Genomic DNA, 26,762 nt, shown 5'->3' with positions numbered 1-26,762 from the left:
AAATATTATTATTATTAATAATATTATTATTTCCTGCCCTTTATTTACAGGAATGGTCAAGGCTAATTGATTATTCATTTGTATGTGCTTAAACTTTGAGTAGACTTTTGAGTCTGATTTTATAATAGTAGACAAAATGATAAACACTGTAATCACTCAAATGCATGATATTACCAGTAATAATATTATTATTTCCTGCCCTTTATTTACAGGAATGGTCAAGGCTAATTGATTATTCATTTGTATGTGCTTAAACTTTGAGTAGACTTTTGAGTCTGATTTTATAATAGTAGACAAAATGATAAACACTGTAATCACTCAAATGCATGATATTACCAGTTGGGCTTCACCTCTCACCTTTTAAAACTAAAGAGCAAAGCTAGGCTGAATTTCAACTCCATTACCACACCAGAGTTTAAGAATTACCCTCCAATGCTTGCAGACACATGGTCTTCCACACAGCCACAAATTGGGAGAGTTGAAAGGGACCCTGGGGTCATCTAGTCCAACCCTCCAAAATATAGGGTTCACAGCAAGATTTCGCAGCAAGATTTGTACTACCAAAGAGGCATACACATTTAAGTACAGATTTACAGCTGGGAAAGGAAACATCTATACTCCTGAGAGGATCTCTTATAAAGCACAGTTAAAGCAGCCCTAGATTTGATTTTTTTAAAGGGAATACACAAGTGTTGCCCCCTCCCCTCTTTGCAGTTTCCTTTAAAGGAAGCTTACTCGGGAGTAAATTTACCTAGCACAGAAGAAAGAAGGGAGAAAACAACTGAAAGAGGCAGAGTGAAACAAGGGGGAGGGGGGGCATTTTCTAACAAAAGAGGCCATGAAGTCTTATAGAGACTGATATCAGGAGCCTTACAATAACTCTTCTGGACTCAAATATATTTTCTTAGAATGAACACCATACTTTTATAGGCATACGCTTAATGAAATACATACGCTGCACTTCAGCTTGAGAGAGCAGTTGTGCTCAACTAGGCTTTTGCAGCAGAAACATTAGGTTAAAAGCACCTTCCAAAATAAGACTGTAGACTCACAATCTCAAAAGTTGGGGCAAAGCAAGAGGTGGGGTAAACATTTGCACACTTCATTCTCATTTTCTCTTATTTAGGACTGCTAAGATCCAGCATGGCTTCCTTAGATTTAAATTTTGAAGCAAGCTTGCAGTTTAAACTATGCACACTTAAGAAAGGCAGTCTGCCAGAGACAGAAGGAACAGACAACACACATAACGGACAACATGTAAACATACATATTCTCATATATGTATTAACAGACAACACACATAACAGACAACATGTAAACATATATATTCTCATCCTTTAGTTGGTTATTGCAAGGAGATGGGCCACTACCTTTGGCTTCATTAAGTGAAATTAGTAGGAAGGTCCCACATGGTTTTATGAGCCTCCTTGCCTCTTCAAACACACCACCAGGTAATCAGACTGGTAGGGCTCACAACGCTTGGTTGACTGGGTACCCCTTTATAGATGCATGCGTTGCTGTTGTTGCTCTTTTGCTTTTTCCTTTTTTTTTTTTTTTTGGGGGGGGGGTGTCTGGGATAGAGAAGGGGAAAAAGAGGGGTTGATTAGGATTGGTATGTCTAGGGGTTTGGTATGCTTAGTACAGGGACGTATAGTAAAGAGGAGAAGGGGCTTCTAGTTGCCTGGCAACTTCCTTAGTGGGTTTTAGAGAGCTCTAGCTATCCGGTTCCTTGCGTTCCCTTTCCTATTTCCTATTTCCTTATTTCCTTATTTCCTTATTTCCTATAACCTGGGGTCTCTTTCCACTCTGCCGGTCCTGCCCAATTCCTCATGGGCTATCCCTCCTGGCAACCTCCTACCTATCGTCACATCTCAGGAAAAGGGGCCCTACTGGACGCCCGCGCCATGCGGTGCCAGATCGGGTGGTCCCTGGATAGAATTTCGAACTGAAAATCCCCCTTGCTTTTGGAAGCGGGCTCACGCACGGTTACGTGGCACCGACCAGTGCGGCTGGGATTGGGATAGAAAGCCAGACCCCTTCCTGCCCCCTCCGTAAGGGCGCTCGGGAAGTTCGGAAAGAGAGCTCCAACCCCTTGCTTTCAACTGGGATGCCCGTTGCGGAAAGTCGGCTGTCTTTCCAAGCCGGGTCTCACCGTCTTACTTTCGGACTCCCAATTGGTGCGGCTGGCTAGAGATTTTAAGGAAAAGAGATAGAGCTCAGAACCCCCCTTTCGGGTTGAGCAGCGGTCCACGGTCTCTCTCACTAACCGGACCAAGAGAAAGGCAAGAAGGAGCGATAGAGAGGAGGGCAGAGAATTCAGTTGCCAGGAGATTCCACCCCCTTCCCACCAGTGCACTGGATTTTCCTTTTTCCTTATACTCACGCGTCTTCTATGATGATCCCGGGATCGATGAATAAGCCGGCTGGATCCCTCTTTTGCTCCCCGGCTGAACTCCTAGGGCTTTCGATTACCGCCCAGAAGATGGCTGGGGGTCCAAAAGGATCTTCCCAGGCAAAATGGCCTGGAGCCGGCTGAAGATTTCGGGGCCCCCAGTCAGCAGCTCGGGAGAACCGCAAGCCCCACGTTGCGGCGCCAACTGTTACGGAAAAATCTGGGTGCGGGGTTACTCTGCCACCCAGCTCATCGGACTAAGTCCGTGGGTCCCTGCGGAAGAAAATGAGCTCAGCCGGACGCAGGAGCAAACTGCAGAAGATCCAAGTTTATTGCGCAACAGGTTCAAGGCGAGATTGAACCCAGAGAAAGGGGTGACATGAACTTTTGAAATTTCCCTCCATATCCCAGAATACAGTGCATGAAACGTCACGAATACATTATGGGAAGGTTGGGTTTCACAAGTTACATCATGAATATACTTTACACGTCATGAATACATTATGAAAAGGTGGGATTACATTAATTAGCATTTTCGGATGAGGGAGGGGGGATATGCAGAGCGGGAAATATACATAGATACACATTTATTGAGTACCGGTGGTGGCAAGACAATGGGTCAGAGATAAGCATCGTCTGCCACCTAATATTGCCTAGAGGGAAGGTTTGGCGAATTAAGAAGTTCTTGCGTACGTGACCTGCCGCTTCGGGGATTATGGAAGTAGGGATAGCATCATGGAGTCCACGGGGAACTGAGTTGAATGACACTGAGAGCGAAGAAATCGGAGTTACGGTTGATTTTATATCAATTTCTAAAGATTTCAATGATTTCAAACCAATTCTGTACTATAGGGCAAAAGCAGAAACAGAATGGATACATTGTAACAGGAGGTCCTTGGCTAAAGCGGGGCCATAGGAATAAGCGGGGCCTCGGATGTTCTTAGAAGGAAGGGGGAAAGGAGCCCCCCCCTTCCATTCCGTAACAGAACCCTAGTCTCCCGGGTCCTAGTTCAACACTCTAACCACCTCACCGCATTGGCTCATCTTATCTAAGGTCCTCTGTATTCTGCTGGTGCCTGAGCTGAGGAGACATCTCTGTCGCCTGCCCTGTTCCTTCCCTGCAGAATAGGTCAAAAGTGGGATCAAGATGGGCTCTGGGTGCGGATTCTACCCCGCATTATCAGTCTCTGGAAAACATGATAAAGGAAGCCAAATGAACATTGTGTTGGTCTTTCCGGAGCCCTAGTGCAATGCAATGTATCACGGCCAGATTCATACTTCAAAGCAGGCAATTAACTCAGGAGGCTTAACCAAGTGTATTAAGCTGACAGCTGGCCAGTTTGATGGGCCCCAGAGAAAGTGTTTACCCTTACCTTCCATCCCCATATTTTTTTTATGGGGTGTTTCCTATGAGAACAGCAACAAGAGGGACCAGATGCAATTGGGCCTCAGAGCTGATCTTTCTGGCAGCAAATAATAAAAGAAAGAAAGAAGTGATTTAAAAGTCCTGTCCATAAAACAATTCTGTTAAAAGGAAACGCAAGCAAGCCACTCCTGGTTGGCTTATGATCTCCAATTATCTCCCTGTTTGTTTGCCTAGGACTTGTGGGAGAATTATGAGCAAACAGCAGGTAAATGGTTGCCTGGAAAAGGACCCAAGATATTATGTTAGCAGGATAGAGAGTCTCATGGGAGTTTTGCGATAGCAGCAGATTGGGCGATGGCCCCTAAATTAGTATTAATTCCTCTTAGTGATTTGGCACCGGTCCCTAAATTAGTGTATATTACTCTTATCAGTAAATTATTTATTATTAAGAACATAATAATATTTTGGATTCATGCACCAAGTCTGGGGAATCATTGGCTCTCCTGGTGCTGTTGGACTACAGCTCCTATCCAAGAAGGCTGTCTCCACCTGGTCCGCCTGGCTCAAGATTGTCACACTGACTGGTAGCAGCTCTCCAGGTTTCAAGCAGGGAGTCTTTCCCAGCCCTTCCTGAAGATGTCAGTGGGGATTGAATCTGGAACCTTCTGCACACAAAGCAAATAATCTGCCACAGAGCTATGGCTGCTCCCCCATTTGTAAGATTCTAGTGCTTGTAGTTTTGAAGAAAGGGATGAATTAAATAGGAGCCCAAGAGTCTTTCCCGCTGGTTCCAAAGATCTCAGAAGCCCCCACTCTGCAGTCAGTCAGAGCAGGGCCTTTAATGTGGTTGCCCCTGTTTTGTGGAACATTGTCCCTGTTGAAGTACAACAGGCATCCCCTAGCTGCACTTTCCGGAAACAACTGAAGAGATTTTTTTTTGTTCTGGCAGGATTTTCTAGCTGGGTAAATGGGTGTTTACTGCAAGGAGCCTCTGGTTCAGGTTTCAGTCTGGCTTCTAATGTGTTTGTTGTTTGGTGTTTATAACTGTCTTTGATTATCTTATGTTTAAATAGCCTTGGGGTGGTAGTTTGGAAGGCAATTAATAAATTAATTGTGATTATGATGATGGCAACAATAACAATAACATAACATTCAGCCTGATGCAAAGCTTTCCCAAAGTTTGCATGCTCGTTTTTCTCATTTTGGTTAGTCTTGATTTTAAAAGCCTCACAACGTTATGGATTTTGACCCTCCTATTGATCTGTACGGACTTAATTAATTGTCAATTATGTATCGTTTGCAGACTGAAAACAACAACAGTGGATACTTGATTTTGCATTTGCCAGATTGACTTTTTTTCTGGACAGGGAACGAATAAATGAGGCCAAGAATTTCTGCATTCGATGGGAATCCCTGGCACCCATAAGGATGACACTTGATGCAATGCCATCTCACCACTCCACAAAAAAAGAAAAAAGAAAAAAGAAAAAAAGATCAATTTTCAGTCGACAAATTAACTAGAAGCAGCCCCAAGTCGGGTCCTGGTCATATCACAACTCATGGTATTTGTACAGGATACATTATTTATTTATTTATTTAGTTGTTTGTTTGTTGGTTGCATTTACTTCCCACCTCTTCCTCCAAGAAGGTCACAGTGGCATTCATCATTCTCCTCCTCATTTTAGCCTGACAACAACCATGCAAGGTAGGCTAGGCTGAGAGGCAGCAGCTGGTTCTTAAGCGTCATATGGCTGAAAGGGGATTTCAGCCTTGGTCTTTCCCAGGTTCTAGTCTGGTACTCCAACCACTGCACCACACTGACTCTTGTACTGTACAGACAGGCACCCTCTAGAGGGCCATTTGCTCTGCTTTGGACAATGAAGCAGCCAGAAAGTCCAGTGAGTGGATCTCTTCCTCCCTCCTCAGCTGCTGCCTCCCACCCCCACCCCGCTGAATTTGACTGAGATGAAGATAATGAGAGTTTGGTTATCGAGAGACCTAGTAGATTAATGTGGGAAAAGCATTGATGGAGGCTGAAGGGCGGGGGGAGGCGGGAGGCAGATGCAGGCCCTCTTGGAGCCTCCAATCAATGCAGACCTTGGAGGGATGAATGAGAGCTTCAAAAGAAAGGCTGGTGAGAACAATTGAATGCTTTTAGATCCCAGATGGCCACCCTGCCTGAAGCGGTTGCAGGAAAAGGCCAGGCGGTGCGCATCAAACAATGATTCCTTTCCCTGTGGTTTCGAACGTGGATCTCTGGTCCCCTCTGAGGACCATGTGCTGGTGTCAGAATCCAAGGCAGGGGAAGGATTGCATAGAAGTCAGCTCTAAGCACCCAGGTTGACTAATTTAAACAGTGTCCCATAAGAACACCAGAAAAGCTTGCAGGGTCAGGCCAAAGGGGGCTAGTCCAGCATCCTGTCCTCACAGCGGCAAACAAGTTGCCGGTTATAGGAAACCCACATGCACAAGAGCCCTCTCCCTTCCTGCCGCTTCCAGCAACTAGTATTCACAAACATTGCTGCCTCCAACTGGGGATACAGAGCACTGCAACTTAAGGTGAATAGCCATCCATAGTCCTATTCTACTTCATCAATTTGTCTTTTAAAATCATCCACATTGGTGGCCAAACACTGCCTCTTGTGGATGGGAATTCCATACTTAAATTCTGTCCTTCCTTTTATCTGTCCTGAATCTTCCCATATTTAGCGTCATTGAATATCTAGCTTTAGGGGAGAAAAACTTTTCTTTATCTGTTTTCCAGAGACCTGGACAGGGATGGAATCACCACTGCATAACAATTCTACACAAGGTCTTGTGATTCATATTTGTTGTGATTCGAGATTGTGCCAAGTCTTGACACCAGCTGTGGCTGGTGCGCCCCAACCATGCCTCCTTCGAGGGAGAGGTGACTGCAGTGACCCATGCGCCGATAGCCACCCTGGTTAGTGTGTGTTGTGTGCCCCTAGAGATAGCATACCCTCCAAGTGTCCATATTTTCCAGGGACAGTCCCAGAATTACAAAAACCATCCCAGTTTCTTATTGGATCTCAGAATTTCCCGGTTTTTCTTTTTCTTCCTCTCCACGTCTCTCAGAACAATTAAAAGTGGTGCAGAGATCAGACACACACACCCCATGGTCTTTTTGGAAGCAGGAGCCTTTGCTCTGTGTGTGTGTGTGTGTGTGCAGGTGCAAAAATAGAGTCCCGTTTATACTGAAAATAAAATACCTGCACCAAAGGAAGAAAATGGTGAAGATGGCATACAAGGCCCTTCCTATAATTCTGAAGGAAAATATAACCAACCCACTCTAAATTCTTTAAATGCGATGCTTCAGCAACCAGCAATTTTGTAGGAAATGCTTGGAGTTTTTAATCCTTTATTGTAAATCGAGCATTACACTGTCATGTCTACCCAGAAGTAAGTTCCACTGTATTCAATGGAGCTTACTCCCATTACTCTGTGCAGCCTTGCACTGCATTTTTACTCAGAAGTAAGTCCCACTGAGTTCAATAGGATTTACTCACTGGAATGATCACACAGTTTCCATTACTACTGCTAATACCAGTAAATCCCATCTTTTTCACTGGCAGGGACTCAAGGCAGCTTACAGCTAAGCTTTTATTTCATTACATTTAACTTATAGTATGTCTGTATTGTCATCTGAGAAATACTGGACTGAATCACGGCCTTCACCAACGTGGGACCCTCCAGTTGGTTTGGGCTGCAACTGATCACTTCCAGAGTGCTTTTGAAATCCATAAAAACTTAAGGAGAGCCCTGCTGGATCAAGGACTGCCTGTTAAACTGCTCTGGGAATTGTAGGAGAACAGGGGTCTCTTTAACAACTCTCAGGGCACAGGGGCCAAGTTTCATCTGACATGGGGCGGGGGGAGGGTTTGACGTCATGTACGCAGCACACATATGCCTGTGACTGTCGCATTGGGAGAGGCCGACTAGGCCGACTCCTGATGCAGCATTTGTCTTCCAGGCTGTACTGGTCCAGGTGGTCTCTCTCAACGCTATGTGGCCTGGGGCAACATCCTGCCAGGCTGTGCAACATCTCCTGATGCAGTGTGGCCCTTGGCAACTTCCCGCCAGGCCTCCTCAGCCCCCTCAAGATTGGGAGTGGGGGGCTGAGCCCCATCCCAACAGACATGGGAAAGCGGTAAAGGCCTCAACCCCACCGAGTTGGCACCCCTGTCTCAGGATCTTCAACAAACTACGGTTCCATGATTCTTTGAGAGAAGCCATGCCTGCTTAATATGGTAAAGGCCTGCTTTATTTTATTTTTTTTTATAAAATATTTATTAAAGTTTCACAGATTATACAGACAAACACAACAATACAAACAAACACAAACAAAAAAAGAACAAGTATAATTTCAAACCCTTATTTTCTTATAACTTACTTCTCCGACCTCCTCATACCTCCCCTTTCTGCATTCCAATTTCAAATTTTAATTCAGCAAATCCTCACCCTTAAATTTATCTAATTTTTAACCTTTCTTTTCTTTTAACTTAATCCTTACAACTGTAATCCACTTAATTTCGAAACCAGCATCATTCTAACATTCATTAATTTTGCAATGTTTCTTAAGATAGTTCTTAAATTTATTCCAATCTTCTTCCGCCGTCTCTTTTCCCTGGTCTTGGATTCTGCCGGTCATTTCTGCCAGTCCCATATAGTCTATCACCTTCATCTGCCATTCTTCCAAGGTGGGTAGATCTTGTGTCTTCCAATATTTGCGATGAGTATTCTTTAAAAAAAAAAAAAAAATTTATTGGGTTTTCCGCTTTTATAAAAACAATACACACACAAAAATAACACAAGACAAAAACGTGTATAAATTCAGCAGATCCTCGTTTCATAACCTTGTTCCCTGACTTCCCCCCACCCCCCCTCATGCATCCCAATTCCCAAGATTATATCGGCAAGTTGGTATTTCTCCTCTTAACCATCTTATTCATTTTATTACCTCTTTTCTAATAAAAAAAAAAAATGATTTTCCTAAGTTGGACTTAAGTTCTCTTCCATCGATTTTTCATTTTATCTTAATTAAAAGTCATATTAATCAAACCTAAAAGTCTTAAGAGTTTTTAAGAATCTCCTCTTCCCTCCCTCCCATCCCCGGTTTTTGTCCCTTCCCAATAGAAATCCAAAGTCAAGATTCTCAGCCTGGGTTCCTCACGTCCGAGGCTTTCAAGTCTCTTTCAGTCCCTCTCCGCCGGTCTTGTTGGTAGCCCTTTATATCAGTCGTCAAGTCTGGAAAAAGTTCTTTCACCATCAAAGTATATTCTCTTCCCACAAGGAGATTTAAAAGCAACTGCTGGAAAATTTCCACAAAGCCTGTATCTTCAAAATCAAAGTCCAAACGGAGGCCCCAATCATATTTCTTTATTTTAAGTTCCTGTATTCCATATTGTCCCAGAACCTCCTCCTTCTTCTTCTGCGTCTTTCGCAGACTTGTGGTAGATATGTTCCCAGAGTCTCCTTGCTTGTGTTCCACAGATGTCAGCTTTTGGTTGTTGCTTCCCAAGGTTACTTTCTCTTTTTCTTGTTTAGTCTCTTCCACCTCTGTAGACATTGTTTCCCATTCAGCTGTGGATTCTTTCTCATTCAGGTTCTCAATACAAACAGCAGAGTTGCCTGTTCCCAAGGTCATAGTCATAAGTTGTTTATTCATGGCCAAGCTCTGCTCTTGTAAGATTCCCACCAATTGAAACATCCTTTCGATTTCTACTAGTAACTTTCCATCCACAGCCATTGTATCCATTGTAGTTTCACAGAATTCCCCCTAGGGGGAATCTGGTTACTTATTAGTCTTTTCTCCAACAGTCCTTTAGCTTATTATTATTACTTTGTTTCCAACAATTTTGGCTCAATTATAACTCGTCTTAATCCAGAGGGATCTTAGATAGCGATTTTTCCACTTTAAACTGCCCGTTTGGCAGCTTTGACAGCTGTCAAACTCCGCAGCTCTTACACAGGCACAAAGGCAGGACGTTCCCGAGCCCGGGAGGGGGGGTTGTTTAAAACAAAAAGAGGGTCTCCAAAACTCCTCTCTCCAGCACAAAATTTCCTTTAGCTAAATCTTGAAAGTTAGTGTCCTTTTTAACTCACCCCACCAAGGGTAGGCTCTCCAGCTTAGCTCTTATGTCGTTGCTTAGATCGTCTGCAAGGGGGGGGGGTGCGGACTTCCTTTTAGCACACCCCCCGGTCGTCTCCAATTCAGGGTAAAAATTTTTAAAGTCCCAATCCGTCTTACTCACGGGTAATTCTTTCAGTCCAGATTTTCAAGGAAGGAAGTCAGCGCTCTCTGGTCATGGCTCGCGGCTTCGCTCCACCGAGGTAGCGGTCGACTCTCAGTGCCACGCCACCCCCGTATCCTCTCCGCAGCCTTTAAAAAGGCTCTTCGTGGATCAGGGGGGGCGCTTAAGGCACCCGCCGAGTCTTCAGTCCGCAGGCTTCCGCGCCTGCGGTTTTTAAGGGTCCCCGCGTCGCCGGCGCGGCAAAGACCCGTCCTCGGTAGAGCCGATTCCCTCCGCAGCTCGGAGGGAATCCGCCATTTCCAGATCGCGTCAACCCGGAAGTCTTGCGATGAGTATTCTTGCAGCTGTTGTAGCATACATAAAAAATGTTCTGTCTTTCTTTGACACCAATTGGCCGGCCATGCCCAGGAGAAAGGCCTCTGGTTTCTTAAGAAAGGTATATTTAAATACCTTTTTCATTTCATTATATATCATTTCCCAGAAAGCCTTAATCTTTGGGCACGTCCACCAAAGGTGAAAGAAGGTACCTTCAATGGTAAAGGCCTGCTTTAAATGGGCAGTGCACACAGGGCCTTACAAGACCCTCCAAGTGTCCCTATTTTTCAAGGATGTCCCAGATTTACAGAAGCCATCCCAGTTTTCTGATATAATCCCAGAATGTCCTGCTTTTGCTTAAAGGTAAAGGGACCCCTGGCCATTATGTCCAGTCGTGGCTGACTCTGGGATTGCGGCGCTCATCTCGCTTTATTGGCCGAGGGAGCCGGCCTACAGCTTCCAGGTCATGTGGTCAGCATGACTAAGCCGCTTCTGGCAAACCAGAGCAGCGCACAGAAATGCCGTTTACCTTCCCGCCGGAGCGATACCTATTTATCTACTTGCACTTTGACGTGCTTTTGAACTGCTAGGTTGGCAGGAGCAGGGACTGAGCTACGGGAGCTCACCCCATCGTGGGGATTCAAACCACCGACCTTCTGATCGGCAAGTCCTAGGCTCTGTGGTTTAACCCACAGCGCCATCCCAGTTTTCTGATATACCATATTTTTCGCTCCATAAGACGCACCAGACCATAAGACGCACCTAGTTTTTGGAGGAGGAAAACAAGGAAAAAAAATATTCTCAATCCCAGAAGCCAGAACAGCAAGAGGGATCGCTGCTTTCCCTCTTGTTCTGGCTTCTGAGATAGCTGCGCAGCCTGCATTCACTCCATAAGACGCACAGACATTTCCCCTTACTTTTTAGAAGGGGAAAAGTGAGTCTTATAGAGCAAAAAATACGGTAATCCCATAATGTCCCGCTTTTCCTTAGGAAGTCCCTATTTTCATCAGAGAAATGCTGGAGGGTATGGAGTTATCCAACCTCTGAGCCATCTGAAGGCAGCCTTATATAGGGAAGGGTTTTTTTTAAATGTTTTTTATGTTTTTATGTAAGTTGGAAGCTGCTAAGAGTTGCAACCCAGTCAGATGGGTGGGGAACGCAGTGGTACCTTGGGTTAAGTACTTAATTCGTTTTGGTGGTCCGTTCTTAACCTGAAACTGTTCTTAACCTGAGGCACCACTTTAGCTAACGGTGCCTCCCGCTGCTGCCGCGCCACTGCTGCACGATTTCTGTTCTCATCCTGAAGCAAAGTTCCTAACCCGAAGTACTATTTCTGGGTTAGCAGAGTCTGTAACCTGAAGCGTCTGTAACCTGAAGCGTCAGTAACCCAAGGTACCACTGTAAATAGTAACATTCTTCTTATTATAGATTAGGATGTCCCTATTTTCATCAGAGAAATGTTGGAGGGTATGGCCTTAGACTCAGTGCACCCCCTTGCAGAACTCAGCAAAACATTCATTTCACCCAAAAATTGTGGGTGAATTGCCTCCAACTAATTCAGGAGACTTTTAAAATCTGGCCTAGAGCACTCCCAACAGTGGTCTTTGGCCTGATACAGCCAGCCAGGTTGCCCCTAGGTGGCTTCAGAAGTTCATGTGCCTCTCCTTTTATGCCTTCTGTACGCCCCGGAAATGTCTTCAGCCAAACTTGGCTCATATTTATCACCACCAGGCTTTTGTCATGAGGTTGCAAGCTTGAAAAAATGACTGTGGTTTTAGCAGGTACAGAACGTACGCCTCTCCTTTGCACCAAGGCTTCCCTTTCTGTGTTTAGGTTTCCTTCCCTGCCCTTTCCAGCCCCTGTTCTGAAGCCAGGGGTTATTGCCGCTTCACAGCCTGAAATATACTCAGAGTCCTGTAGTGATTTCTTTTCTTTTTTAAAAAATATATATATTTTTATTGATTTTACATATATTTTCCAAACAAAACATACCATAACATAACATCTCTCATCTTATACCACATTTTGGCTATAAGCCTAGGACTTCCATCAACCATGTCTAGTGATTTTCGACCTTCATCTCTTAGTCTTGCATCTCCTTCTCTTAACTATTACTTTTAATAATCCATACTTTAGAATCCATTCTCCTAATTTTTTCTGTAATATTTCATATAGTTCTCCTTACAAAACTTCTTGATGACAATAAAGATATCATATCGTATCATAATCCTACAAGCATAGTCAGCTGATTACAATTGCTTTTTCAAATAACTCACATATTTACTCCAATCTTTCAGGAATTTCTGGTCCCGCTGGTTTCGAATTTTTCCCGTCGTCTTATCCAATTCTGCGTAGTCCATTAATTTCATCTGCGTAGTCCATTAATTTCATCAGTGACTGTACCATCACAACCTAAACCTAGAGGAATGTCATCAGAAGATACTCTGGCAGCTGCTTTGGCCAAGATTAATGAATCTTTGGAGAAACTTAATAAAAGGGCTGAAGAGACAAATAAAAGGGTCGAAGAGACAAAGGTGATAGTCGATGAGACAAAATCGAAGGTAGATGCAGCAACTACTAAAATTGACCTAAATACAGAAAGTTTAAACAGTTTGGGACAAAAGGTGAACACCAACACGGTGTTCTATTCAGAAACTGCTGCAGGAATCAACTTTGACCCGACAGACAGCAGAGGAAGCCAAGAAGAAAGCTGGTGCCGTGGAATTCAAGACAACCCAATTGGAAACAGAGAAAGTCCCAGATTTGGAGAGGCAAATTAAGGAACAGAAATTGACGCTTTCTATGATTGAATTAAAAGAAAAACAGATGAATTTAAGGATTAGAGCAGTACCCGAATTGGAGAAGGGCAGTTTGATAGACTTTTTGACACAGAAATTTGCAGAGTTTTGGAAGTCGGATTTGAAACACGAAGATTTTAAAATCATGAGGGCCTTCAGACTGGGAAGAGGAGGAAAGAAGATCAAAATAAGAGATTGTCTGATTACTCTCCGATCTAAGGAAGAGAGAGATAAAATTTTGGGATTGCACTTTCAGACTCCTTTGATAATTCTGCAGTCAAGAGTGGAAATCTATAAATATATACCGAAACATCTTTTGGATCTTAGGTCCAACTTTGGAGATTTGGTTGCCCTTCTGAGAAGGAACAAAATTATCTTCAGGTGGGAATTCCCTCAAGGTTTATCCTTTAGCTTTAAAGGAAGGAAGATAAAAATAAGATCAGTGGAGGAAAAAGACAAGTTTTTGAGAGACCACGGAGAAGATCTGCAGAAAGAACTTGGAAAAGAGCCAGGAGCTTTGGACAGAAGTTCACCAAAAAGAGGGAAACCAACACCATTGACAGAATTAAAACAAGTACTGGGTGGCGAAGGAGTAGTAGCAGAGTAACTACTTCATGGCACTGCAAGTATTAAGCTAGAATGTGAATGGACTCAACTCCCCGGAAAAGAGACAGAGAGTCCTTCATTTATTTAAAAAAGAACAATTGGACTTGATTTGTTTACAAGAAACACATGTGATAAGGCTACATAGGAAGATTCTAAGTAATAAAAGATTAGGACATGAATTTATCTCATCAGATAAAGTAAAGAAAAGAGGAGTAGTACTTTATGCAAAGGAGAACCTATCACCGAAATTCTTATTTAAAGATGATCAAGGAAGATTTATTGCAATTGAAATTCAATCACAAGGAGAGAAATTTTTGATATTAGGTATTTATGCACCAAATGAGGGGAAATCGGAATTTTTTAAGAAGCTACACAAGATTCTGATGGACTATTTGGACTATAATATGATTTTGACATGAATGGAGTAGTGTCTATTAATATGGACAAGGCACAGAGACAGGTAGTAACAAAAGATGGTAGACTACCAAAGACGTTTTTTGATATGACTGACAATATGGACTTAGTTGATATTTGGAGAACTAAGAACCCCATGGGAAGAGAAGGAACTTTCTATTCTGAGGCCAAAATGACATGGACAAGAATCGACCAAATTTGGGTAACTAGGGGGCTGGCTCCGAAGACTAGAAAAGTGGAAATTTGTCCTAAAACCTGCTCCGACCACAATGCGGTGAAGATGGAAATGAAACTAATACCAATTGGTTCCTTTAGATGGAGGATGAATGAGACTTTGTTTAGGAATGAAGAAGTGACTAAAAAGGCTCAAAAGAACTTAAGAGACTATTTTGAGATAAATTTGAACACCATAGTTGAAAAAAGAGTAATCTGGGACGCAAGTAAAGCAGTCATGAGAGGATTTTTGATACAGCAGAATGCAATTAAGAAAAAAATTCAAAATAAAAAAGGATAAAATTCTGGAGAAAATAAAGGAAGGAGAAAAGGGACTGAGAGCAAAACCGAAATCACAGGAGATCCTGAAAGAGATAAAGTTATATCAAGTACAATACACGAAAATGATCAATCAGGAAATTGAATGGAAGATCAAACAGATGAGACAAAAGACATTTGAATCGGCAAATAAATGTGGGAAATTGCTGGCTTGGCAAATGAAAAAAAGACAAAAGTTTAATACTATCACCAATTTGGAAGTGGATGGAAAGATGATACAGAATCCAGTGGAGATTAGGAAGTGCTTTCAGAGGTATTTTAAACATCTATATACGCAGGAGACCCAGAAAGAAATGGACATTGACCGATTTTTTAAAACAAATGGATTACAAAAAATCTCTCAAGAAAATAAGCTAATGCTGAATTATAAAATAACAGACCAAGAGGTTGAAGGAGCCATTCAGAACATGCAATTGGGCAAATCCCCAGGGCCGGACAGTTTGACCGCAAGTGTCAGGGGTTCAGGAGCAGAGGCGAGGGCAAGGGAGGAAACAGAGAGCGAGGGGGAGGAGGCAGAGGAAAAGATGAGTGATGACGACGACCCGAGATCTCCGAGTCTTTCCAGTGAATCAGAAGATTCACAGAAAGGAGCACCAGTGGCCAGAACAAGGGGGGAACCTAGGGGGACACCCCAGGAAGAAGGGTCCAGAGGGGGCTCAGAGGGGAGCAGTTGGAAATCGGGACCAGCGTCACCAACAGAGAGCAGGGGAGAAGAAGGGCGCCAGGTATCAAGCGCTGGCAGCTCGCAACAGGAGGGAGGGCACGAGTCAGGAGTAGCCACACCTCCATCAGGGAGCGAAGAAACGGTCAGGAGGAAAGTGGAAGGTTGGGCACGCGCGCCAAGTTCAAATACACAGGAAGGTGGCGCAGTAAGCAGCCCGGAAAGGGAGCCAGGTCCTAAAGCCCGGCGCAAGGAGACAGGAGGGTCCGGGGGGTCCGCGTCAGAAGAATCCCGGAAGGAAGAGACCACGGGGGGCAGAGGGACCCAGAGAAGAACGGTCAGGCGGAAAAGGTGGAGTAAGACTAGGTTAGTAAGCTGGTGCACAGGGGGCGGAGACTCACACGGAGCTTCGCGGGTCTAACCCATAAGACGTAGAGCTGCAAGCAGCAGCTTGAGAATGGAAACTGTAACTCAATAAAGACTTTTATAAAGTGAACGCTGGCTAGCGTGATCCTCTGTGAGCTAGGATCCGGAAGCAGCTCTGACAGCAAGATATTACAGATCTTTGAAAGAATGGTTTGTACAGCCTTTAAAAGATGTTTGTAATGAAATATTGGAAGGGAAAAAGGCACCAGAGTCATGGAAGGAAGCATATATCACACTTATACCGAAAACAGAGTCTGAGAAGACACAGCTTAAGAACTATTGCCCTATATCATTGCTCAATGTGGATTACAAAATTTTTGCTGATATTATGGCTAAAAGGTTAAGAAAGATACTGGTAGAAGAAATCCATAAAGATCAAGCGGGCTTTCTCTCGGGGAGACACTTGTCTGACAATACGAGGAATATAATTAACATTTTAGAAAAATTACAAGTGAAGATCAATACAAAAGCAGTTTTGATATTTGTGGACGCGGAGAAAGCCTTTGACAATATTTCTTGGAGTTTTATGAAGAAAAATTTACAGGGAATGGGGGTAGGCCAAGGTTTTGAAAACGGTATAGGTGCAATTTATTCAGAACAAAAAGCTAAATTGATTGTGAATAACGTAGTTACAGAAGAGTTTAAGATTGAGAAAGGAACACGACAGGGGTGCCCAATCTCTCCATTGCTCTTTATATCGGTCCTGGAGGTTTTGCTAAATATGATTAGAAAGGACCAATTGGTTAAAGGCATACAAGTCGGAGCTAAACAGTACAAATTGAAAGCATTTGCGGATGATTTGGTATTGACATTACAGGAGCCAGAATCTAGTACTAAAAGAGTATTGGAATTGATTCAAGAATTTGGTCAACTAGCAGGTTTCAAGTTGAATAAGCTGAAAACTAAGGTTTTAGAGAAAAATCTAACACCAATTGAGAGAGAGAGGTTTCAGAAAGAGACAGGATTAACATTGGTTAAGAAAGTGAAATACCTTGGGGTTAATATGACTGCTAAGAATGTGAACCTTTTTAAAGATAATTATGAAAAATGTTGGATGGAAGTGAAAAAATGTATGTATGCAACAACAGCAGCAAGAATACTCATTGCAAAATACTGGAAGACACAAGATTTACCCACTCGGGAAGAATGGCAGATGAAAGTAATGGACTATATGGAACTGGCGGAGATGACTGGCAGAATCCGAGACCAAGGTGAAGAGTTGGTGGAAGAAGATTGGAAAAAAATTTAAAATTTATTTACAGAAACATTGCAAGATCCAGGAATGTTAGAAGGATGTTGGAATGAAGCAATGTGGTTTTAGCAGAAATGATATAAAAGATTAGGTAAAAATTGATTTTTTAAGTGGTGAAACGAGAATGTAAAATTATAGTACACTAAGATAAATTATTAGGATAAAAACTAAGCGGAAAGGATTTGCTGAAATACTTAATTGAACTAGAATACAAAAAAAGGTGTGAGGAGGTCAGGGAAACAAGTAAATGAAAGATAAGACATGGAAAGATGGAATTGTTTTTAATTGTTTATATTTTCTTGTATTTTCTGCTCTCCTTTCCCCCCCCCTTTTTGTAACTTCTTTGAAACTCTAATAAATATTATTTTTTTAAAAAATAATAATTTCATCTGCCATTCCTCTTTCGTTGGCAATTATTCCTGCTTCCATTTCTGTGCCAATTATACTCTTGCTGCCTTTGTCGCATATAAAAACAGGTTTTTTTTATCCTGCTTATTAATATCCATGCCTACAATCCCAAGTAAAAATGCTTCTGGCTTTTTTATAAATGTATATTTCAACATCTTTTTCATTTCATTATAAATCATTTCCCAGAAACCTTTCACCTTTTTACATTCCCACCACAGATGATAAAAAGTACCTTCTGTTTCCTTAAACTTCCAACATTTGTTACTTATTTTATACATTTTAGCTAATTTCACTGGTGTAATATACCATCTGTACATCATTTTCATCACATTTTCTTTCAAGGCATTGCATGCAGTAAATTTTATTCATTCTTTCCACAATTTCTCCCAATTTTTAAACTGTATATTATAACCAAAGTCTTTGGCCCAATGTATCATAACCAACTTAACCTCTTACAGATAGGTAGCCGTGTTGGTCTGCCATAGTCAAAATAAAAAAATTTCTTCCAGTAGCACCTTAAAGACCAACTAAGTTAGTTCTTGGTATGAGCTTTCGTGTGCATGCAACAGGAGTCGTTGCTCATCTCAGCTATCTGCCAATCTCCCATTCCCACCACCCTTCTGAGTAATACCCCTCCCCACCTTCTCACTATATAGAAGGATCTGGCAACTTCTGTTTCAGTGTATCTGAAGAAGTGTGCATGCACACGAAAGCTCATACCAAGAACTAACTTAGTTGGTCTTTAAGGTGCTACTGGAAGGAATTTTTTTTATTTCAACTTAACCTCTTCATCTTTCAAATGCCATTCCAAAAGCAATTTATACATTTTAGACAATGTTTTAAAATTATTATTTAAAATTTCCATTTCAAATTTCGATTTGATATAACCAAATCCCCTTTTCTTTAAATCCTCCTTAAACATTTCATTAATTTGGCGATAGGGCAACCAATCATTTACATAGTGATTTCATGCTCTTTATTGCAGCTTGCAAAACAGTGATTGAATTGCCCCCCAAACCTCAGGATTTTATATACATTATTTACACAATGAGTCCCATCTGACTGACTGATTCTGCTTCGCTCCTGGAGCCTGATTGGTCTTTTCCTGCAGGCCAATCAGTTGTTGCATTCTGTGTTCCTACCAGCTTAAAATGGCTGATTAACTTCCTCCTGGAGTCTGATTGGTCTTTTCCTGCAAGCCAATCAGTTGTTGCATTCTAGGATCCTACTTGCCTATTGTTCTAGGATCCAAGCTTAGTACATAACACCCCTCCCCTCTAAGTTCTCATTGCACCCAGAAGGTTAGCATTCATAGTCATTGAGGTATGCTGGTCGCCTATGTATGCTTTGTGGTTTCGGTTGTTTTTCGGTAGGGGTTCCTGGTTCTCGTTCTTGTTCTGGGGCTGCCGGTTGTGACTGGGCCATTGGGTTACGCACTGCTGGTCCACTCGGTCGTGGTTCTGGTTCCTGTGGCTGCTCAGCCTTGGGGGTCACTTCTGAACTTCCTAGTTCTGCCTCCCTTACCCACTCCTCCTGCACTATGGGCCTCACCCTTCTGCTATCCCCTTGGGATTCCTCTGTCCAGCCCTCCTCGCAGTTTCCCCCCGGGAATCGCCACTGTGACTGTGGCGGGTACCCATGCTGGGTACACTGAAGTTCTTTGCGTACTCTGGGTCACAGGGCTCGAAGGTCCGGGGGTTCCTACCTTCCCCCACTGCTGCCTCGTCATGGGCCCTGTCTGGGTGAAGGCGGTCCAGTCTTGTTGTGAGATGCCGGCCCATGAGTAGTTCCGCTGGGCTCTGGCTGGTCGTTGTGCTGGGGGTGCTATACTGGGCTAGGGGAAATGCAGCGAGGTGGTACTCCCAGTCCCTTTGCGTCATGTGGTGGAGGGCGTCCTTGGTGGTCTGCACCATGCGCTCTGCTTGGCCGTTGGTGGTGGGGTAGAATGGCGCTGATTGTGCGTGGTGGATTGCATTTTGCCTTGCGAAGGTCTGTAACTCCTCTGACGTGAATGCTGTTCCATTGTCCGAGACGAGGGTGTCAGGGAGCCCATGGATTGCAAACAGCCTACGTAGTACTCGGATGGCCACAGCTGTGGAAGTGGACGGTACCTGGGCGACCTCCAGCCATTTGGAGTATGAGTCCACCACTACGAAGAATGTCCTTCCCTGGAAGGAGCCAGCGAAGTCCACATGCAGGCAGGACCACAGCGCTCAGGCGGACTCCCAGAGCTGGACAGGGGCCCTTGGAGGATCTGGGCGGGACTCCTGACAGGTCTGGCAGTATTTAACCCAGGCCTCTATCTCCCCGTTGATTCCTGGCCACCACACATAGCTCCTTGCAAGGGTGTGCTTCGTGTAAGGCTATGAGGACCTTTTGGCACAGAGGCTGGGGAACGACCACCCTGCTTCCCCATAACAGGCACCCCTTGTGGGCTGACAGTTCGTGTTTGCGGCCCAGGATTGCTACTGGGCCATCCCCACCACACCCAGCCCAGGACCCGGGAGATGACCCTGTCCTTCATGGAGTGGCGTACTACTTCTGGTACCTGAATGGGGTGGTCAGAAAGCTGTTCTAGGTTCATGACCTCATGTGCAGGTGCTGGGTCGGGGCTGGTCTCAGGTAGTGGCAGTCTGCTGAGGGCGTCCGTGTGGCCCATCACCTTCCCGGGCCGGTGTACCAGTGTATACTGGTAGTCAGTGAGGAAAATCGACCACCTGAGGATGCGGGGTGACAGTACTTGAGGGGTCTGCTTCTCAGGGGTGAATAGGCCAAGCAGCGGCTTGTGGTCGGTCATGACAGTAAAGGGGCACCCATACAAGAAATCGTGAAATTTCTTTACTCCCTTCACGACTGCCAGGCCGTCCTTGTCTATTTGCAAATAGTTCCTCTCATCTCTGGAGAGGGTCTGGGAAAAGTAAGCCCCCGGCACCTCTCTACCATCCAGAAGTTGGTGGCCTAGTACGGCGCCAACACCATAGGGCAAGGCGTTGCCAGCACCACCGGCAACCTCTCGTCAAAGTGCACCAGGACTGAGTTCGAGATGAGCAGATCTTTGACTGCTTGGAACGCGGCCTCCTCGTGCTGCCCCCACACCCATGGGGCCCACTTGTCAAACAGTCTGTGTAGGGGCTCCGCTACCGCTGCCTTGTGGAGTAAGAAGGCATGGTAAAAGTTCAATAGTCCCAAGAAGACCTGGCGTTCCGCCTTATCCTTAGGTGCCAGGGCATCGCAAGTAGCCCGCACCTTGTCGCCAGTCAGGTGGACTCTGTCTGTGTCCACCGTAAATCCTAGAAAATCCACCTGTTGCACTCCTAGCAGACACTTTCCCTGCTTCACCTTGAGGCCGGCCATTAGGAACGGTGCAGGATGGAGCAGAGTCAGTCCCCAAACTCCCCCAGCGTGGCCCTGGCGATCAACACATCATCGAAGAAGGGGGTGATGCCGGGAATTCCTTTGAGGAGAGAGTCCATTAGATTTTGGAATATGCCTGGTGCCATGCTGATGCCAAATTGCAGCCACTTGACACGGAACGCATCCCTGTGCGTTACAATACTTGCCTATTGTTCTAGGATCCAAGCTTAGTACATAACACAGCCCTTAGCAGAAAATTGCATGGAGTCATGGAACATGCCTTGTGCCAAATCAGACCCTTGGCCCATCTAGCTCAGCATTTGCCTACACTGACAGGCAGCAGCTCACCAGGCAGAGCTCTCTCTAAGCCCTGCCTGCAGATGCTCCTGGGGACTGAACCTTCTGCATGCGAAGCAGAAACTCCACCACTGAGCTACAGCTCTTCCCCCTAAACATAAACTAAGATTCTAGTCCTCGTGAATAAAGGGATGAATTATATAGGAACCAAGTCAGACCCTTGCTAGTTCAATACTGTCTACACTGATTGGCAGTGGTTCTCCATGATTCCAGGCATGGGACATTCCCAGTCCTTTGGGACTTGAACCTGGACCATTGGCATACCAAGCAGCTGCTCAGCCACTGAGCTACAGCCTCAGTGGCCTGGAACCCTGGAGTGCTGCTGCTGCCAGTCGGTGTAGACAATACTGAGCTTGGTGGGTCCAGTGAAAAGCACCTGCCTATGTGCTTATGGTCAGTGTTTCTAAGCTGCCTTCAGATGAAGGTGAAGGATGGATTTTAGGGCAAGCCTGCCATCCAGTGGCCAAACCACAGTGTAGAAAGCTCTCTACTTATGTCACAGGCCACCTGGCACCCCCCTCTGGCTGCTTTGGACTGCAGCTTCCACAACCCAAGCCAAGAAGGCTTTGCAAGCACACCAGAAACAGCTAGCCTGGTCATGATGTTGCCACATACCCCCTGGAATGCACCATGCACACAACAACACCCCAGCGCCCTAAACAATTGGAAAAGTTTTTTTAAAAAGTGCCATAAAAATGATCAAGAGGGTGAAGCGATTCCCCATCTGGAAAGGTTGCAGTGCAGGCATGGAGAAAGTGGTGGAGGAAAGTTTCTCTCCCTCTCTCATAGCACTGGAGCTGGTGGTGGGCATAAAATGAGACTGAATATTGGAAGATTCAGGATAGATAAAAGAAAGGATTCAAGGGGGGGGCACCTCTTCAGGGCTTTCAGGCAGGGGGCATTTCCAGCCCTCCCTCTTAAAGATTCCAGTCCTCATAGCTGTTTTTTTTAAAAAAAATACATTTTATTAAGGTTTATACAGAAAAAAATAGAAAACATAATATCGCCCCTCTTTTTTTTAACCAAAGACTTTTATCTAGATACAATAAAAACAGAAAAGGGGGTGGGGAGAGAAAGAAATAGAGATAGAAATAAGAAAGAAGAGGAAAGAGGTTAAAAGAGAAAGATAGAAAAATAAGATTCAGAAAATAAAGAACTTGTGATTCTTCATCTGCCCGCCATATAAAAACAATACTTCGTCCAATCCAATGTAACACACAACGAAGCCACTTTCTATAAACAAACATTATCTTCAATCATCAAATCCAGATATTATTATTTCTTTTTCACTCAAAAAGGCTATGAGAGGTTTCCAATTTTTAACAAGTGTTAACAATGACTTTTCTCTGATTTAAATGTGTCAGTTTTGTCATCTCAGCTAAGTCCGTTAGTTTTAACAGCCATTCTTCCATCATTGGTAATAATGGGTCCTTCCATCTTTATGCATATAGAAGTCTTGCAGCCATAATCATAAATTGTAACTAAGTTCCATAGTCCTTTTCTAACTGTATATCCATGAGTGTTGTTTGTTTAGTCGTTTAGTCGTGTCCGACTCTTCGTGACCCCATGGACCAGAGCACGCTAGGCACTCCTGTCTTCCACTGCCTCCCGCAGTTTAGTCAGACTCATGTTTGTAGCTTCGAGAACACTGTCCAACCATCTTGTCCTCTGTCGTCCCCTTCTCCTTGTGCCCTCCATCTTTCCCAACATCAGAGTCTTTTCCAGGGAGTCTTCTCTTCTCATGAGGTGGCCAAAGTATTGGAGCCTGAGCTTCAGGATCTGTCCTTCCAGTGAGCACTCAGGGCTGATTTCCTTAAGAATGGATGGGTTTGATCTTCTTGCAGTTCATGGGACTCTCAAGAGTCTCCTCCAGCACCATAATTCAAAAGCATCAATTCTTCGGCGATCAGCCTTCTTTATGGTCCAGCTCTCACTTCCATACATCACTACTGGGAAAACCAGTATGCTGTCTAGGTTTGTCATTGCTTTTCTCCCAAGAAGCAGGCGTCTTTTAATTTTGTGACTGCTGTCACCATCTGCAGTGATCATGGAGCCCAAGAAAGTAAAATCTCTCACTGCCTCCATTTCTTCCCCTTCTATTTGCCAGGAGGTGATGGGACCAGTGGCCATGATCTTCATTTTTTGATGTTGAGCTTCAGACCATAATATCCATGAGTACCAGCAGGAAAATCTTCAGTGTTCACCGTATCAAAGTATGTATTTGTATGCTTTTTTGTTGTTGCTTTTTTACATGTCTAGCAAGCATGATAATATGCCCCCTCATGTTCCTTACATTTCCAACATGTATTTGGAATATTTTTATACATTCTGAATAATTTCTCAGGAGTTCTGAAGAATGGGCTGGACAAAATCACAGTGAAGGAAGCTGCCTTCTACTGAATCAGACTCTTGGTCCATCTAGCTCATCATTGTCCGAGCTGACCAGTAGCAGCTTCACCAGGGTATCAGGCAGGGAGTTTCTCCCAGTGGTACCAAATGGTACCATACACATTTTCATTTTTTGTTGCTCATTAAGGAATTGCCTTTTTAAAGGAAAGGGCTTTAACACTGCTGGGTTGTTGTATGGGGTGTTAGGGAAGGGGCAGTTCCTCTGATGGGGGAACACATCAGTTTGTCCACCTTTGGCCCCCACCCTGCAATCAGCTCTCACCTGTGGCTCCTAGAAGCTGTCAGCATGAGACAGTGGAGACACCCTGGAAAATGGCTTTGACTGGGTGGCTAAACCAGGTGAGAGCAGCCGATGGGTCTCAAACTCTTGATGAGTTAGGGAATTCCCCTGCATGCAAAGATAGGCTCCAGCAGATTGAGCGGGCGAGATTAATAATGGGTCTAATGGTCAAGAAGGTGGTTTCTGCATCTGTTTGTAGAAGGAAGTGAGGGGCAGATGGGGCTCCTCAACCTGGGAAGGTAGTTCATCTACAAGAACGCAAACTCTGATCCTGAACCTCCACTGCCTTGTGGGATATCTTTGGGAGAAGAAAAGGCTAAGGAGAAACCCTACACAAGTCCAGAGTGGAGTCCTAAGGCGTTTGCATTGTGCCTTGTACGCCTCCTTCTGGCAACTCTGGCAACCAAGTTAGTGCCAAACTTATAGCTCAGCTTTCCTTTGGACCATATTAGTAAGGCCTAGAGGGGGACCTTGTTGTCTAGGCAGCCCAAAACCTCGATATTGCCCGGGTTTGTGTCCTGGGAGGTCACTTCAGTGCTGCTAACACAGAGGTTTCACTTCGCCCCCATGGTCTCCAGAGAAAGACGCATTCCAACAATAAAAGTTTTTATTATCTGTATGTTAATAGTTTTTTATGTTTTAATTCTATTTGAGTTCAATTACTTTGAAATATTTTTTATGCTTTTACCTTTTTGTGTTTTATCTTTATTTAAGTTGAGTAAACTGCCTTGAGCACGTGCACGCACACACACACACACACACACACACGGAGGGAGGGAGAGAGAGAGAGAAATAATAACAATTGTCCTGCCAAATTCAAAGAAGTACAAATTTCACAAAGGCTGTCTCATGTTTCAGGAAGTGTCAGGCTGGTTTGCATCCCAGGGAATGCTGAATGGATTTCTCTTCCCTATCCAGCAATGGGGCAGTGAGATCTCTTCCTGTGGATTGTGCTTTTTGGAGAAATACAACAGCAGAGAGGGAGGAAGGGCTTGTTGGTTGTGGTGTTGGAGGTTGGAGTTCTGAAGCTCAACAATGAAGAAGAGAGAAAAATAAAACAATGCTCCTGGATAAAAAACCCCACTGATTTAGCTATAACCCTTAAAAAAAAAAAAAGGATTCATGCTTAAATAAAAACTAAACCAGAATTAAATTGCAATGCAACATATGTGGTAGATGAAGAACAGTACTGCTGGTTTGAATTGATCAGTGACCTACAAGGAAACAAGTGACATCTAATGAACATCAAATGAAGCTGAATGTTGGAAGATTTTGTAAGAAGAGGATGCTGGACTACGTGGGACATCAGCCTGACCCAGCAGGCTTTCCTTAAATCAGGAGGGATTAGGGTATTTGTGGAGGATCAAGTTGCCAATGGCCGCTAGACACAATGGCTGTTGTCTGCCTCCATGGCCATCCAATTAATTGCTGCAGGAAAATGGATTTTTTTCTGCGGTAGTTGGAAATGACCTCAAATTCCCAAACTGGAATCTGCTCTCAAAGTGAGGAGCAATGGCATGTATATGTGGGAAACAGTTTAAGAATGTAATATAAGAGCATAAGAAAAACCTGCTGGACCAGACCAATAGCTCACCTAGTCCAGCAGCCTGTCCTCACAGTGGCCAACCAGATGTCCCAAAGGGGAAACCTATAAACTGTGAACACAAGGGCATTAGATTGGCCCTGCAGAGCTGTGGTGCTCCTTGGGTTCCTGCTGGTTTGAAAGGGGCCTTGTGCAGGAGAACTTCCTGTTTGGTTGTGTCTTGTGTGTTTAGGGCTATTGTGTGTATATTATCACAATGCTATATTTGCCTCTCACTTCCACACAGCTCTCCACACATTCTCTCCACGCAGCTACCCTGCAAGGTAGTTCAGGCTGAGAGGGGGTGACCAGCCCCCACCCAGTGAACTTCATAGCTGAGTGGAGGATTTGAAGCCTTGAAGTTGCCCCAGCCCCCCCCCCCTAGTTGGTTTGACCATTATGCTTTTTCTTCAGTTTTTCTAAGTCTTCAAAATGGGGCAACTGGAGCTCTTGGCTTGATTGCAAAGCCACAGAGGTGAAAGCGTCTGTAAGACAGATAATTTATGCCAAAGCCCATACTTGGGTAATATTAGCAGTAACCCAAAAGCCACAATGGTTGGTCCTCTCCGGATCGCCTCAGGTGTCCTGAACCACTGGCCCAAAGGAGGGCTGGTAGGAGGGGTGCAGAGATACCAAAGAGTAATGTCAAAAACTTCACAATGGCCAGTTCTAGAGAAGGTGTAGACTTACAGCAAAGCAGCCTACCAGTTCTCCTAGCCTTTACAGATGTGGGACGGACACTGCAGCAAGGAGATGGCTTGTCTACACCCAAGCAAACGTACATACATTCTTTACACACAAAGCAGCATACATCACAAGACTGCCCATCGCTTCAGCTAACCAGATGAGGGCATAGTCTTACAGATGGCTCCCCTTTCTGGGCTCAGATCCCAGCACCCCAAACCCCACAGTTAAGGGTAACATCAAAGCAAGCCAATTCGCTTAAATCAAAGCAAGCGAATATAAATATATATGAGCTCATTGCTGCAACCAATTAATTGTGGGCTTTCCTTGACTACCAAGATGGCGTTAGCAAAGCTTCTGGAACAGTTCAGCTTTGCTTCAATGCCATAAATAAAAAGTATCCCACCCCTGTTCTAAATAATAAATCATTTATTTACTGCCATTATTTGCATGCTGCCCAACAAAAGATCTTGCAATAAATATAACCATTTGGATGAAAAAATAAAATATAAAACTGTAAAATCAAGGCAGGTGTCAACACTGATGGCATTCTCTTATGACTGCCAGTAATCATTGCCAACTGGTGTGTGTTTTGGCCTAACATTGCCAGCTATTTTATTCTTTCTGCTTCCAG

The 26,762-nt window shown here is 44.2% G+C and overlaps 1 long non-coding RNA gene across 1 annotated transcript in view; it reads left to right on the top strand.

Annotated features, from left to right (window-relative positions):
• LOC308578508 overlaps positions 1 to 5,141 on the top strand; it is a 40,405-nt gene extending 35,264 nt beyond the window's left edge. Inside the window, exon 3 of the long non-coding RNA XR_014003967.1 lies at positions 5,062 to 5,141. This is a non-coding gene — a long non-coding RNA (uncharacterized lncRNA). The remainder of the gene's footprint in view (positions 1 to 5,061) is intronic.
• The last annotated feature ends 21,621 nt before the right edge of the window (positions 5,142 to 26,762 follow it).

This window comes from Podarcis bocagei, assembly GCF_964188305.1.
Source record: "Podarcis bocagei genome assembly, chromosome: Z".
In the NCBI taxonomy this organism is placed as follows: domain Eukaryota; kingdom Metazoa; phylum Chordata; class Lepidosauria; order Squamata; family Lacertidae; genus Podarcis; species Podarcis bocagei.
The sequence above is the reverse complement of the archived record's forward strand: the minus strand, read 5'-3'. Positions and strand labels throughout refer to the sequence as shown.